The following is a 16260-nucleotide window of genomic DNA, read 5'->3' as shown; positions in this document are numbered from 1 at the left end:
AGTTTCAGTAAAATAATTGTGTAGTTCGCCACATTTAGGTATTTTAAGGAAATAATAAATGCAAAATTTATTGAACTATGATAAATTCATGCCATGTCGTTAACACCATCAAATTATTGACATTGTGGATACAGTTGTGGATTCAGTATCATTCTTGACAACCATATATTTGTAGGAATTCAAAGCATGTAATAATTTCTCTAATTAATACTTCACAAATTAATATTTATGTCCCAACAGTACAATCAATTTCAAGTCATGTTACCATGGACACTGCACACGCTGCAGTGAGTAGACTGCATAAATTGATGCACTCATGCAGACATTTTACAGCAATGATATTCTGGTAACATGGTACTGAATGCTGTATGATGCCTATAATGTGATCAATCAGCTTATAAAGTTGGTGACAGCAATGAAATGTACTTGCGCAAGCAATATGTAGACATCTGGCAAACTACTGCCTTTAGTCAATCCTCTAACTAAAATCATTAATCATTATACATCAGAAATTATACACTTCAGGATTTGTAACCCTTCCCCCTCCCCCTAAATGAATGTACATAAGACTTATACTAGAATCCTTGATGGATAATGTCATATTGTATTTTGCTCCTAGCTACTAATTTAATACTGCTGGAAATGACACACACTCGTCAATTGATTGCTACCTTATTTTACTTTATGGTCAAAACAGAATGTTTCAGTCTTCATTATGTTGATGGAATAATTTGAAAGAAATTTGCATCCATTGAGAAGTGCAGAAATGACAGAGATCAAAATCAGTAACATCTTCTACCCTATAATTAACTGATACAATTTACTCCCTGACCTAGGGCCGCAATGTTCTGATGCATTTCCTTACTTTCTTTGCATGAAATATAATATTAACATGATGTGGCTACCTTTATGTATACTTGTGATGGTATCTATTAAACTATACAGACACAAAATGAAAAGACCCAGATGCCATGAAAATAACATACCATAGTGACAAATCATCAGAATTGACTAAAACTGACTTCAAGCAAACAAATGTCTGAATTTTCATTATCATAGTCAAATTATTTGCAACTTATTTTTATTTGTTTTCCTGCAGTTTGTCAACAAATCTGAATTTTATTTTAGATTGAGATGATAGGAATAATCCCTTTTTGTAAATGTTCCAAATTTTAGCTAACAATGGCCAGATTTCATTTCATGATTTTGTATAGTACAAAATATTCTGAGTTAAGAAGCAGAAATTAAAATTCATGCCAAAGAGCAGCTGTAGAGTATAGATCAATAGTTTTGATTAGAAAAGGAAGGCAGCTTTATCTGCCAATAATTAGCTTCCTCTACCAACCACTGTTTATTGATTTCAAATACCACATGTTTTCAAGGTTACTTGGACAATATAGTGATGATGTATAACCTACATTCTGCCTAGGGTGGTGGACATGGAAACCAACTCAATCAAAATACTGATACTTAGAGATGCTTTTCTGCAATTCTCACACAATAAAAATCAGGTGTTACTATGGGAACAAGAAAGCAATTACATATGTTCATAAATGTTTTCATACATTGAGATGAACATGATGGACAAATTGTCACCAGGTTTATAATGAGTGACACAAAGACAGTTCTCATTCATTCGTACATTCTAAATGCACATATTTTGAAATAAAAGGTTTGCAAGTAATATCGATACATATTGATGTGAATAATTTAGCACAATTGTAAGGCTTGAAAAATTGATTTTTTTTACATCATACATCCAGGGTATCATTTGCAAAAGTTTCCTGTTGCATATGGTGTGCTCGTTATGATACTAAATCATCCCCTATATAATGAAATTTTTAGTATAAATAGATATAATTGTTAAGAATGACAGTTAACCACGAGCTGATTCATTATGTGAAGGTACTGTGTCTTTGTGCATATGCATGACCATTAGTGTGTGGTCATGAAGGCGCTATATAGATTGCAAAAAAATCAAAGACACGTCACTTTGTAACACGTCTTTCTAATGAAAGGTACAGTATGTGTGTTGTCAGAAATGCTGAATCTGTTGAGATCTGATAATGACCTTTGACCTAGTACCATGCCCATGTGCATATTAACTAGTGTGCGGTTGTGCACACTGATGAGCAAACTTCAATACCCAAGTCACTTTGTAATACATCTCCCTAATGAAAAACACAGTATGTATGTCATCGGAAACTTTGCATCTGTTTACTCTATTATCAATGTCTGACAATGAACTTTGTCCTTGTACCATGACAACGGGAAATCACTCAGATGTCTTTCTTTCCTCGTAAGATTCTTTATGAGATGATACCTAACCCTTAGTAATGTCTTACCCAGTACTGTCAGTGACAAAGGTCAACTGAAGATTAGTAGGTTACATTTTTGTGGTGTTTCTCATTCCTTCCCCAACCTCTCACTGATCTATTTGTATTTAAGGTATGCCTCATAAAATGTCATTACCCTTTCAACTATTTCCATTCATACAAACAGCTTTACACTAAACGACTGCTGGCATGCTGCCCGCCTTTTCTACATAAAGTATATTACCTAAATTTATGACATGCAATATATATAATCTGCCACAGGCATTGCTTCAGATCTGGGCTGGCTTTTTTGGACAAATATGCATATTGACTGAATTAGTTTTTGCTTAGATTTTATTACCAGATGAGAGGTAATGTGTTCAAAGATTGGACTACATGTATAGCTGTCAACACATCTGTACATATACATACATGTAGACACCTTATTTAACTAAACTATAGTACAGGCATGTTTGGCAGTGACCTTGGTATTAAGTAAGGTGGTGATAAATGCCATTGCTAATATGAGTACAACTTATTAAATTGACAGGCAGGGATATTAGTAACAGAAAGTGGAAAGTGAATATTTGAAACTCTAATGCTTTTAAAATGTCCACCATGTCATTGATGTATGTATGTGAATGTCAAATTCAAGCTGATGACTATAGACAGGACCAGTAATACAAAAGAGAGAAAAGTCAGTTCTAGAGATGGTAGACATAAAAGCTTATACCTGATGCTTACAGGAGAAATGATGTAGGCTTGGTGTTTCACCCATGGGATATATGATGTTTTTGATACAGAGATAATACGCGCATTTCAATTCTAGACTAACAATAACAGAGACACAACCAACACAGCAGGATCCTTTACCCAATCACATTAAAAAGGCTTCTGCTGAAAACATTTCACAAGGACTTGTTGATTTCTATGGCTTCAACTGTTTACTTTCAAACTACTAATCACCATGGTCATTTGGCTACACATCCCCATGGCGTGTGGCACCCCAATAATTGTTTCTTTTGCATTTGAAGCTGTACGTGTGTGTGCAGAGGTAGGTAGGCAGGCATGTATGCATGCATGTGTGTGTGTATGTAGGTGGTAGGTACCGGTATGCATATGTGTGTGTGTATGTGTGTGTGCCGTTGTGTGAAAGATGAGTGAAACACGCAAGGTAACATCATTTATCCTGTAACTCTGCTGCCATCTAAAACTCACCATTCCTGTGACTTATTTGGTTGACATACAAAAATGAGAAGATTTATGCGTTGAATTAAAAAATCACTGATTGTTTAATTAGGTAAATAAACTAGATTTCCTGTTGTCACAGGAACCCTAATGATAATATGACATGAGAACATAATAACACTTGTAAGCTGTCTGTCAAATCATATCCTATTTCCCTACTTTAAACTGTGAAATATAACAATGAAAAACATTATATATAATTACGGAGCTTTTACAACATCGTATTTTTTAATTTTATTAAATCCTAACTTGTATAAAATAATGTTATCCACTCAATTTCATTAATAACTTCCTTTCTTTACCACTTGTAATGTTGAAACAAGAAATTGTAAATAAGGCACAATAGAAAAAATATTTGTTTTCGATATTACATGATGTTAGAAAATAGGATAGGTAGTCTGAATTTGTTAAAAATTATGTAAACTAGGGTTAATAGTTGGGTTGTCAGAAACACACTAGTTTTTTATTTGGCCTAAAGCTTACAAAAAAAATTGTTTGGTTCGGGTTACCCGACCCCCCACCTAGTTTATCACTTTATTTTATAATATGTATTTCAGAAGAAAAAATAATAAAAATTGTGAAGTCTCGCAAAAGAAAAGTGGATGCGGAAACTGACATCAACTTAATTAAAAAGACAATATAATACTGTTGCTGTGCATCTGATGGGAAGAAACCAATAACACAGAGACCATATGCAAAACATTTGGAAAACATAACTACCTGAACTAGACACTCAGATATGAAAAAAAATGTAAAAAAAATAAAATAAAATAAACAATCTACCTACCCCATCTATTCTAAAATTGAGCATAATGAGAACCACGCAATTTTTTTTGTTAGGCCTAAGTCACAAGTGTCAAATTTTTCTTCCAGAAATTTGCCCAGATGATCTCACATTTTCGGAATTTCTTTACTAAGGGAGCAAACCAGCTGGTTGAAGTTTCAAGCCACTGAAAACATACTACACCACAATATAAAAGTAGTATCACCATTAAAATATCTAATTGCCTCTTTAAGATCTGCAGATATTTCTGATTGGAATGTTAAATTTACTAAAAATGTAGTTAAGAAATTAATTATTTCAACATTGCAAGGCTTTGTTTTATTCGGTATTCACATCACCTTTCATATAACATATGACTGAAATCATTAGAGACACGACGCCATAAAATACTTAATACATTTCCCAGAAGAAACCCTAGTAGGAACTCCAGCAAGCATAAACAAGGAGAACAGCTACATTTTTTACCTACCAGTGTTTGCTATTACGTACAGATATTGAAAAAAAAATCATCAAAGTTTATTCAACTTAAAGTCAAAATACACACACACATGAAAGGTATATTGATTTGTGAGTATTGATAAATCTAATACAAGAATAATAATCTGATGAATAAGCTTATGACTGTGTATATATACAATTGATGAATTATAACAACATTCCATTACATATTTGAATTGATTTTTGTATCCACTGTGTGTATCTGTCGTCTACTACTTATGTAAACTGTGCTCTCAGGCAATTACATTGTTTGTACAGTAACATCTGCAATCGGACCACAACGTGTGATTTTTTTCCCACTCATAATTCTGTTTGCGTCATTTAATTAAAACCTATACAACTGGGTTTTTTTCGCAGACTTATAAAAACTTGATTCATAAATAAGATATTTTGACATACAAATTTTTTTTTTCAATGATCATTAGGTTTGAGTACTTTCCTAAATTTATAGCTGGTCACACAGCTGTTATAGCCGGTTGTTGTGACCGGTAAACGGCTATTATCCGCATCACTGCAAAATTCAAACTATGAATAAAATTTGTCAAAGAAATATTCAGCATTTAATGTGACATGAATTGTAAAATGTGGACTTTGCATGATGTAGTCTAGAGTTCTAACAACCGACTTGACTAGACTGGTATTTAATGAAGTTTTTAATCCGTAATACTGTACCAGTTTAGAATTGTAGACTAGATTATCTGTTGAGTGTGTGCATCCTGATGGCACATACAAAACACACACAATACACAGACTATAAAGCTGAAGTCTTCGGACTTATCTCTTAATGAATAGTAACAAATCTACATGTAACACACATACCCCTCACAATTATACACTTTACTTGTCTGAATGGTGACGTCATTTAAAAGAAATTACTGGCAACAAATAAATACTAAAAAGTGTCTGTCATATGAGGAAATGGCTGAATTTGATAACTGACCCTCAAGGTCAAAAGAAAGTTTCATCTAATAATATTGGGATAGACGTTTGAATGCAATCCCCATGTTTTTGGTATGCAGTAAATAATAATTGTTCAATACAAATATGGCCACGATTCAGTTAACAGTTATGTGAGCACCAAAAGTGGTGAGTGTTATAATACTTCTCTTTGTTCTGCATTACCTTAATACACATACACAAATGCTGCAGACTGTCTGCAATATGTAAGAAATTTGCTCGATTCTGATAATTGACCAAGAAGGTTAAGGTCAGGGTCAAAGGTCACTTTCTCACAAAGAAAGCTTGCAAGTGATTATATGTATAATTAAACAATAATGTACGCCCTCCCAGCCCATAATGGACTCAAGCAAACTTTGAACGACATAATGGGCGAGGCGACAGCCGAGCCCATTATGGAGTGCAAAGTTTGCTTGAGTCCATTATGGACTGGGAGGGCGTACATTATTGTTATTATTTGATAGTTTTGCCAATTCCAGTGAATTTGTAGACCGAGAAACGCAAAACAACGTATAATATACACAGCGCTGAACATCGTCTGCCACGTTCGGCCCGGAAGCTGAATACTAATCATAGCAGTAGTTTCTATCAACATGCCGCAATAGTTTTTTGTTTGTGTTAAGTTTAAGCCGAAACCTCAATTAAGCATTATAGTAGCATGGAAACCCAAGCATCCATTTCCATGTTTAATACAAAACCTCCATTGCCACTGTGCTAATTTCTTTGTCAGGTTATAAATTATATTACAGAGAGATTAAAGTTTGCTATCACATCTATTTGAAATTCAAACATGCATACTATACATTAGTACCCAAGTCTAGACTGACATATTCCCAATCAACGTTTATTGATACAAACGACTTTCAAATGCTTAAGATCTTCTTTGTACATGGGTATATTGCCTTGTGACTTGCATACACGCCTTACACTGCTTACTGAGTACAGACAGTATAATATCAATATTTACGATGGCTGAACAGACTCAAGAGGACAGGGGCAAATTTACAATAAAACTGTATGTATAGATGTAGAGGTCATTTGCATCATTTAAAATTCACACTCAGTAATTACTGACGACATTGGTCTGTTCTGGGTGTTGTTACATTTTCAACAAAATTGTACTGTAGCATGTTATGTCGGGGTCACAAATAGAATTATTCTGAAGACATCCTGAATGAATTTCCCTTGAGAATATCAGTTCTTAGTCATCACACTTGTTGAACTGAGTGAATACATCACAGAAGTAATAATAACAAGCGTGCAAAACTGAAAGACTGTACTGCCCTCCCAATTACTCCTTAACCCTTCATTCATTCAATCTATATATTGACATTGTTTTGGAAAGATGTAAGGTTTAGTTCATTCCAGATAATGTATTGACCCCTTTTTTATGCCACTACAAAATTTTGAATTTCAGAAAAAAACGGATTAATTCTTAATTAAGTCATTCAGACTTGCAGTTTTTTACAACAAAACATATAACATAAAAGCGCCAATGGCGTTGTAGCACAACTGTTGACAGTACACTTTAATTTTCTGTAATGATAATAAAATCCTCCAAAAAGCATAATTAAGCATAGAAAATAGAAATTCAACCAGATACCGTTAAAAATAGGATTGAGTAAGGGCAGTCTTTAGTTAATTCTATGCTTTTCATCATAACACTGCAAAACTGATAATCCAGTCGGTCGATTCTGGAAGTGAAAAATGTAAACGTATCTGTACAGTCATATTAATGATATTTTCAATTCATAATTTGTATATAAGTCTGAATGACTTAATGACAATTAAAGTCAGAAGGAAACACTGAATCAATTCTTTAAATAAAGGGTCCTGATATCAGAAACAAACAATCATTTTCCCTCTGATATGCTCTTATGGGGTAGCCATCTTACAATTAGTGACGTTGTGATTTCAATCAAATCCTGCCATACAGGGCACTGATATTTCTTACTATTTCAACAGACTGAAAAAAAATATAGAGTTAGGCAGTTCATGGGAAACATAGAATTAACTTCAGGCTGCCCTAATCAAAATTACACCATTTGTTTTCATTTTGGCTAATCATTCAAATTAAAAGGCCCAAACAGTAATTTCTATGAATATTGAAACTAATAGTCTCCAGTAAGTCATACCCATGCACAGCTGCCGACAGATCAACAAGTTGATGTGGGAATATAATATACATGTCTATTGATATCCTGTTGTAATTATCCCCTATAGTACTCTAACCTCACCCACCTGTTTAATGACACTCCAGAGACTCACACTTGTATGAACAGTAGATATATGCCAGTAATATCAACACAAATTTTATATCTTTTTCCCAGGTGAAATCACTGTCAGGTACAGAATGTAAAGCTAAGCAATGTCTACCATGAGAATACATTCTCTCTTTCATCTTTCATAAGTTTAAAGTACACCTGTCTTTTTTTCCAGACTTTTTGTTTGGACAGGGTTTTTTTTTTGTCTATATATTAGATAGCACTGCAGAATGTTTCTGTAAAATATTCGTGAAAAGATGTATACATTTTTATATAATATATCATTATCTATCATGAGAATTACCTTCACTGTCATTCCCTAATCATAAAATACATCTGCCCTTTTTCAATTTTTTTTTTTTTTTTGAGAACATAATTTGTCTTTTTTCATCTACACATTAAATGGAACTGCAGAACTTTTCTGCAGAATATTTATGAAGAAACGTGACACAAGTAACTTCACTTTGAATTCATGAAAATCAGTTCCCAGGACACAATTAACCTTTAACAGTGTCTGTATACTGTTGAAGTTCTACTCAGGGAACATGTTTTTGCCATTAGTATGTAATACTTAAAAGTTGCATGTTCAGCGTCAGCTATACACTTACATGTCTATGACAAGTAAACGAATGGACACACTTCTATGATTAGGTGAACACAACGGCTGCAAAGTAATACTTGTACTTTCCAGCCTGCCACTTTTAGTAGAATTAGTTGTGGACTAAATATAGCAAGACTATGCAGCAATCACATTCTAGAAATGGAATCCATCCATTTACAATGTAACACTTAAAAACCTTTCTATTTCAGGACTCTTAAAGAGTCCTAATACTAACAATATCACAGCAATTAGCCTCTATTAAAACCATTGCTATTAGATGTCTGGGTGAATTCAACCATTAACAAGTTGACATCTGTCCACGTAACGCTACTACCACATTGATAACATAGCTAATGATGCATAGATATCTGAGGTGACCAAACTTTTACAGAAGAAAACAGGTTGAAAGATGATCACTGACAACACCGCGTTAGGTCAACCACATTTTTAAGCTGAATAAAGAAAAATATTTGGGAACAACATAACTATACTTCTGAGTACATAAGTTATGATAAATCCAGAAAACTTACTGGTGATTTTGAATGTTCAGTCATATTACTTACCACTACCTGCAATGACATAGACATAGAATAACCTGGGCATAAATCACATACTTTTTGTTTGAACACCTTCAACTTGGCTTGCATATATGAGGTATCATTTACAGTACAGCATGTATGTGTTTATATCAGTTACTTATTGTTCATCCAAGCAGTGAAGTATAGTGAGAAACCTGAAGATAGTTACGGTTTATTCTAACTATACAACAAATAACTTCTTATTTTCAAAAGAAATATCATAGAAATGTCTACATAAAGATATTTGTGTGAAGTGCAGCCATTTACTGTGCAAATAAAGAGGTAATACTCAGTATACCACAAAACTGCCAACAACTTCAAACATTATTTTTTTTTTTAAAAACAACAACTCTGCTTTCTACACTTGGAATAGTAATTCAAATGTTTGTCTCAAACTTTTTTGTTACAAGTTTTGTCAGTTGACATTCTTTGGAACAAGTTAAAATAATTGTTTGCTTCCATCTAAATGAATACAGCTGGCTACAGTTACATATGTTTAATAAAGATTATAATTGGAATAATTTGAATTTCAAGAGTCTAGACACAGGTATTCTAATACGCCTATCACATGATATAGTTGATAGTACAGTGCATGTATGTTACATTCATAGCATTGCATTTTATGATGCTCTTACTATTAACTCAGATGATGTATGGGTTACTTGTTAAAACATAGAAATGGAGAATTGGAAACAAGATGCCACCTAAGAAGGAACGAAATGCAGAGAGTATTTGATAAGGTACACAAAGTACATGCATTGATACATTCTATCAGAGTAATGGATGGTCCTGTGGTACATAATTGTACTATATGGAGACCCAACTATTCGCAGTATACTTAGCTTATAGATACAGACCAGGCACTGTGATCAATATCATGTATCATGATATAGTAAACGTACAAGCCAGTCAAAGTTGCTTTGCCATCAGCTATTATTTATTTTGGTATTCATAATGCATATCATTGCCAGGCACTGAACGTCTGCTAGCTGTACATGAGGTATTACTGTCGCCCTGGAACTCTGCTTCCCCTACGAGCTGAAGTATTATTAAAGGCAATTATGCCTAGCCTTGGAACCTTGCTTCCCCTACAAGCAGCCATAGAACTATTGTATAAAGTAATCATGCATAGTTCTGGAACTTTGCTTCCCCTACAAGCAATATTAGGCAATTAGACCTGGAACTTTGCTTCCCCTGCCAGCAGTACAAGACAATTACATGTAGACTTGCCAGGAACTTTGCTTCCCCAGTTTAGGGTAATCATATGTACTGCAGACCTGGAACTTTGCTTCTGCTATCAGCAGTAGTATAAGACAATTATGCTTAGCTGTGGAACTTTGCTTTTCCAACCTACAGAACAAGGCAATTACATGTAGACCTAGAACTCTACTTCACCTATAAGCAGTGTAATGCACACATACATGTACACACAGATCGGAAACTATAATATACTATTATGCACTGACTTGGAACTTGCTTTATCTATAACTTGCTATCTATATTTGAATATTTAAGCGATGTATGCAGCCATTCAGTGTGTTCAAGATTTATGGCACATAGAACAGGTATGGCATAGCCTATTTACAGCACTTATGGTATATTCTGTTCAATCTCTCACATCCAGTCTCCATGCATAATTGTCCAATCAGCTTGTTTGTCACCATGGAGCATCGCATATAATTATTCAAATGAAGTGATATGCATGCAAGGCAATTGGTCCAGCAGTTTTTGACTTTATACACATAGAGAGAGAGACAGATAGATATTTGACCATGCCTATATGCACTATTGAACTCAGTTGTGCTAAAAATCATAGAACATATATAGGCCCCAGGATATAGGCTAGGTACAATGTACTTGTATACTTAATCTGTTTACGGCACGATACATGACGTTAGCTGGTCATACCTCCTAGCCCTTGCCTTCTCCAATTGTCTTGATTCATATTGTCAAAACTGATAATAACGATTTGAAAAATCATCTTTTGACCTGCTTTCTTCTCTAAAAGTGTGAAAACTCTTCAGACTATTAATATTCATGAGCAAATTATGCAAATGAACATGTATTGCGATGTGTAGGCAAAGCATCATCATGGATATGTAGTGGACATGTGATAATTTACATGCTATTTACATATAGTTATGTAAATTTAACATACATGTTTTTGATAATGATTTTTTAGGGTGTAACTACATTAACCGTTTGAAAATGTAGTCAAGAGAAGTGGAGATCACGAGGGCTAACGATGTATCTCGACAGTGCCATAAAAACAGTCAATCGTATACTTCACTTCCCCTATTAACAGCATTATAGCGAGGGCACATACATGCCTATGTGCAGCCTAAACTTAGCATTGATTCTGGTTGCCTGTCATTCTCAATAATTCATAATTTTAGGCAGGTATCTGAATCTGAAGGCCAAAGGGTCATCATGTTAACACAAAATAGGAGTCAGGTTTTCATTGCTGTCTGACAGTGAAGACTAGTTCCCAAGGGCTCAGATTCAGAGTCTGAAGCATATTCTGCTTTGTTTGAGGAAAGTCTTCACTGTTAGCTCACTAAATTAAATTTGAACAGTCTAGAGTCTACAAGACAAAGCTCTCACAAGTCATTTTGATTTGTTTGGAGTGATGTGGACATACATATCACCTACATATTGCAAATCTTAAAATGTTGACTAGAAAGATCACAAGTATTTGTAATGATGGTGAAATATGTGAATCTATATAACACAATATTAGGTCCTGCAAGATAAATCATGTGTGCACACACACTGTACTCTGACCTAATCAATTTTACAAAAATACTTGGTTTCTACGAAATTTATCAAAATTACAGTATTAGGCTTTTATACCTATCGAGTTACATATAAAATTGGAGAATTTCAAATTACCACAAGAAATTAAAAGGTTATTTTTATCTGAGATTGAAACATATGAGTTCTGAACATCCCCCTTCTTATACTTTTTACAATTATTCTACACCTAAGAATTTAAAATGGCAAGAGTTTATAAACTTTTTACTCAAATGAAAATAATTACATAATAACCTTGATTACACTTATAGACTAGTTTAAAATGATTTGAATGTCAAAGCATGCCTTCAATAACATTGCAATAGGGAACTTGCAATCCAGACTGAGCATGCTCAGATGCAAAGGACTATGGGATTATCTGTGGTTATCGTAATATCTTATCTGGAGCTACCGATGAAATAAACCTCCCACACTGGTCAAGCTTTATGGTTATAAACAATTTAACAACATTGTTTACAATACTAATTGATTAGTCTTTATTATCATATTTCCCATGATGCAACATTCAACATGGCAGGTTTGCAAGTTTTCTATTGTCCTCTCTGGAATTGTTAAAACACTTGATTGCATAGTAGGGATTTTCTGAACAATTTTTGATATGTATGCTTGATAACATCAGCGAACCATTTATGAGTTATATCTTGATGCCAGGTTGGAGTTCAGATAATGTGCTCCAGTAAGTACAATACTGTGAGTACCTTATATGTTATAAATATGCAGTATAAATTAAAATAAACATGTAATCTCAGCACTTTAAAAACTATATAGGAATTAACAAAAACAACACCTGAGAACATGTAATACAGCTTTTGGTCAAATTTTAAATATTTTCAATAAATGAATAAATGGATGTAAGGTTCATGATTCACAGATTGTTGGCAGTTTTAGTTAGCTCCATACACAAAGACTTTGTTTAACAGAATTAATACAACTAATTGCGACAAAAATTGAATATCCTGACAAGTTTTGTAAACAAATTTTTCCTTAAGCCGACCAGTAACACAATGACCGTGATACATTGTACTTAACAAAGTACATGTAGAGAGAAAAATGACTCAACTTAGGGTTAATACATGGAGCTAAGCATCTCTACCTTTCTGTGACATTTAAAGCAATTATTGAACATCTGACATTAACTTGTAAGGAACTGAATACAGGACACTAGTGTATTACTTTGGGATTTGTAAGTTGTAATATTAATAAGATTGTATATAGGTAATATGACAGTCTTGTAAGGCTTTCAAGGAAATGGCTGACACTGCTGGTTATATTCATTGTCACTCAAACCGCCTCAAAGGTTATGGACCCTACACTGTACAGATGCTGCTTTCCTGCACATGATGTTATGTCAAGAACCTTTTTTCTATTCTTGTGCTTTTTTCCTAATCATGTAGATGTTATACAGGGCCAGTTCTGTTCATTAGCTTTCACACCTCAAATTTGTCATTTTGCAACTCAAGGCTGCAGACACCTCTAAATCATACATTAGTTGGTTCTTCTCTCTCATCTTATCTGTCTCCTGCAGCTTTCACACCTAGTTTTTTAGCCTTGTACTTTTTACGTAAACAGCACAGATACATCTATAAATTATACAATGTACATAGGTCAGTTCATCTCGCCGGCTTACATTTATGCAGCATTTTTTATTCACATGCTTTTTTCGACCTCATGGCTAAAGACAAGCTTAAATAATACTAGTCAGTTAGATGTAACCTCTTTATTATCACCATTTGTGTGTGAAAACAAATGTGAAGTTTCTTACAAATGCTCAAGAAATGTCCTGATCTAGTCGGATAACACTGATTATGATTTGAAATATCAGGACATTAAAGCTCAAGTTTTTTTAAGACATACTTGCCAGTTTCACCTCCTCATTCTACATTCACACAAGAACAGTAACAGGTACCCAATATGTGGATATAAATTGATGATTTTTGGTTCTGCAGAGCTCTCAAACAAAACAATTTGTTACAATCTGCCCTATATGAACTATTAGAGACAATTTAATTACATATCTTTGCCATAAATAATTTTCAGATGATCATAAAAACACAATACATCATAAATTTTCAGGCAATAAAATACAATTTGTTAAAATTTAGTCTATTTATATACAACACCTGGTTGGTAGATAAAAATGAAGCTACTAAAATTCTCACACACTGTATGCAAAATACTAAAATTTAATGAAAATACAGATACTGAACTATAATTCATGTATAGTAAAAGATTACATGTGGCTGTCAAAAACCTCAAAAAATTTTAATTTGGTAATTTGCATATTATTGGTTAAATAATAGAAATTTAAATAAGTATGTAAGACAAATATTAACAGATTTTATGGAGGAAATGGCTATATCAGCACAGGAATTCACATGTTTTACAGGGTTACTACTAAATCTATACCATTAGTTTTCCCATGCACATTTCTACCATCTGTTATCAGGGTCCCAAATCTTAGCAAACATACACACTGCTAATTTCCTAGTATATAATGGATGTCAAAAATTGGCAGGCAAATGTAACTTGTATGTCATGTAATAAGCCCTACAAAATTGAAATATCTAGAAAAAATGTCGTGTTATTAAATTGCACTGGTAGCTTTAAGTGAGGTGAAATGGAAAAATAAACTCATCTGTCAGAATTAATTATTTCTGCTATGATACACTTTAACATGCATACATTACTTGACATGTGATCCGTCTTTTAACTTGACAACCCCTACTCTTCAGAAAGTAATGATTTGCATGTAAATTATAAACATCGATTTCACTTATCTATAATTTTACTTGTCCTGTAATAAGTAGATTAAATATTTAACATTAACGAATGTATCCAATCTATTTCAGCATAATTAATAAGTATTGATTGTCTTCAGCACAGAATGGGCATGCATTCACCCTAATGTGTCAGTTTGATGTAATACAGATAATCAAGTATCTTTCAAAACTAATCATCACATTTATCAAATTTTATGTGATTCTTAAATGTTAAAATGTACCTGTGGATTTTCAAATTTAATTTTGACAGTTTGTTATAATGTGCATTTGATAAGAATACAATGGTTTACATGATGTAATATTTTATAAGCGATTTTCTTTGAAGCTTTAAATTTGGAACACATTTATTTATGTAAGGTGAAAATTATTTTGTTTATCCACTGATGATTTTCAAGTTAATCCCACAGCATATAATATTCTATATGTATATTAAAACTGCTTGCTTATTAACTGACAATATGGTATGCATTTAGGAAATTATTGTTGTGTGTGTTCTGAAGATTTTCAAATACCATTAGTAAAATTAAAGCCTGTGAGGTATTAGTTATATTGTCTGTTTTAATGAAAAATGTCAATCAGTCACTGACTTGTTCAACAAGTGTGGATTGTCCTAGATAATACAACTCATCAAAAATTTGAGGTGAATTCTGAGCTCATCTTGTTTCATCAGCGATGCATGACACCATGAAATCCCAATCACACTTAGAATCTATCAGTTGTGAACAAGGGGGAATATAATTGTTATTCATATGCAATATATGCGCCTCATCCTGCTTGTGAAATAGCTTTCATCACATCATACATACTGAATAGAGCCAACTCATCAACGATGTACCACCCATCAGGGAATACAACCAGCAACATAGCTTCTCCATTACCTTTATACATGTATTTCATCATATCCATCAAATATGATGAGAACCAATGTAACAGTCCTACTCAGGTTTCTATCATTACCAGCACAACTAGTCCCCATTTGTCATCATCAACTATTGTCATTTACAACTGTTTCTGACATAATTCATTACATTAAGTACAAGATGATAATACTGTTCATATATCATATGAGTATATATATTACTAAAAAAAATTGATTGACTCTTCGACTTGTGTCACACCTAGATTGAAATTATTTTTGTGCTCATTCACTACTGATTCATAAAATATATCAATTAATCCCATGACTAGTGTTTTATTTTCAACACACTTCTTTTTTCAGCTTAATTTCCATATAAAAAAAACCACATGACAAAAAGACATTTAAAACACACTTAGTATTTTAAAAATGCTGTTAACATACAAAGTTAGTTAACTTTTGGAAACCCTAGAAATCCAGTTTCCTTTTGTGTTTCAGTATAAAATATTTAGCAATTTCCAAACTTTATGAAATCTTAACCTCAATCCTTTTAATTATAAATGGA

General features: G+C 33.3%; 1 protein-coding gene across 1 annotated transcript in view; it reads right to left on the bottom strand.

Moving 5' to 3' along the window:
* LOC144442395 (protein unc-80 homolog) overlaps positions 1-16260 on the bottom strand; it is a 135734-nt gene that overhangs the window by 67424 nt on the left and 52050 nt on the right. The gene's annotated exons all lie outside the window — the stretch shown is intronic.

This window comes from Glandiceps talaboti, chromosome 11 (assembly GCF_964340395.1).
Source record: "Glandiceps talaboti chromosome 11, keGlaTala1.1, whole genome shotgun sequence".
Taxonomy (NCBI): Eukaryota; Metazoa; Hemichordata; class Enteropneusta; family Spengelidae; genus Glandiceps; species Glandiceps talaboti.
The sequence above is the reverse complement of the archived record's forward strand: the minus strand, read 5'-3'. Positions and strand labels throughout refer to the sequence as shown.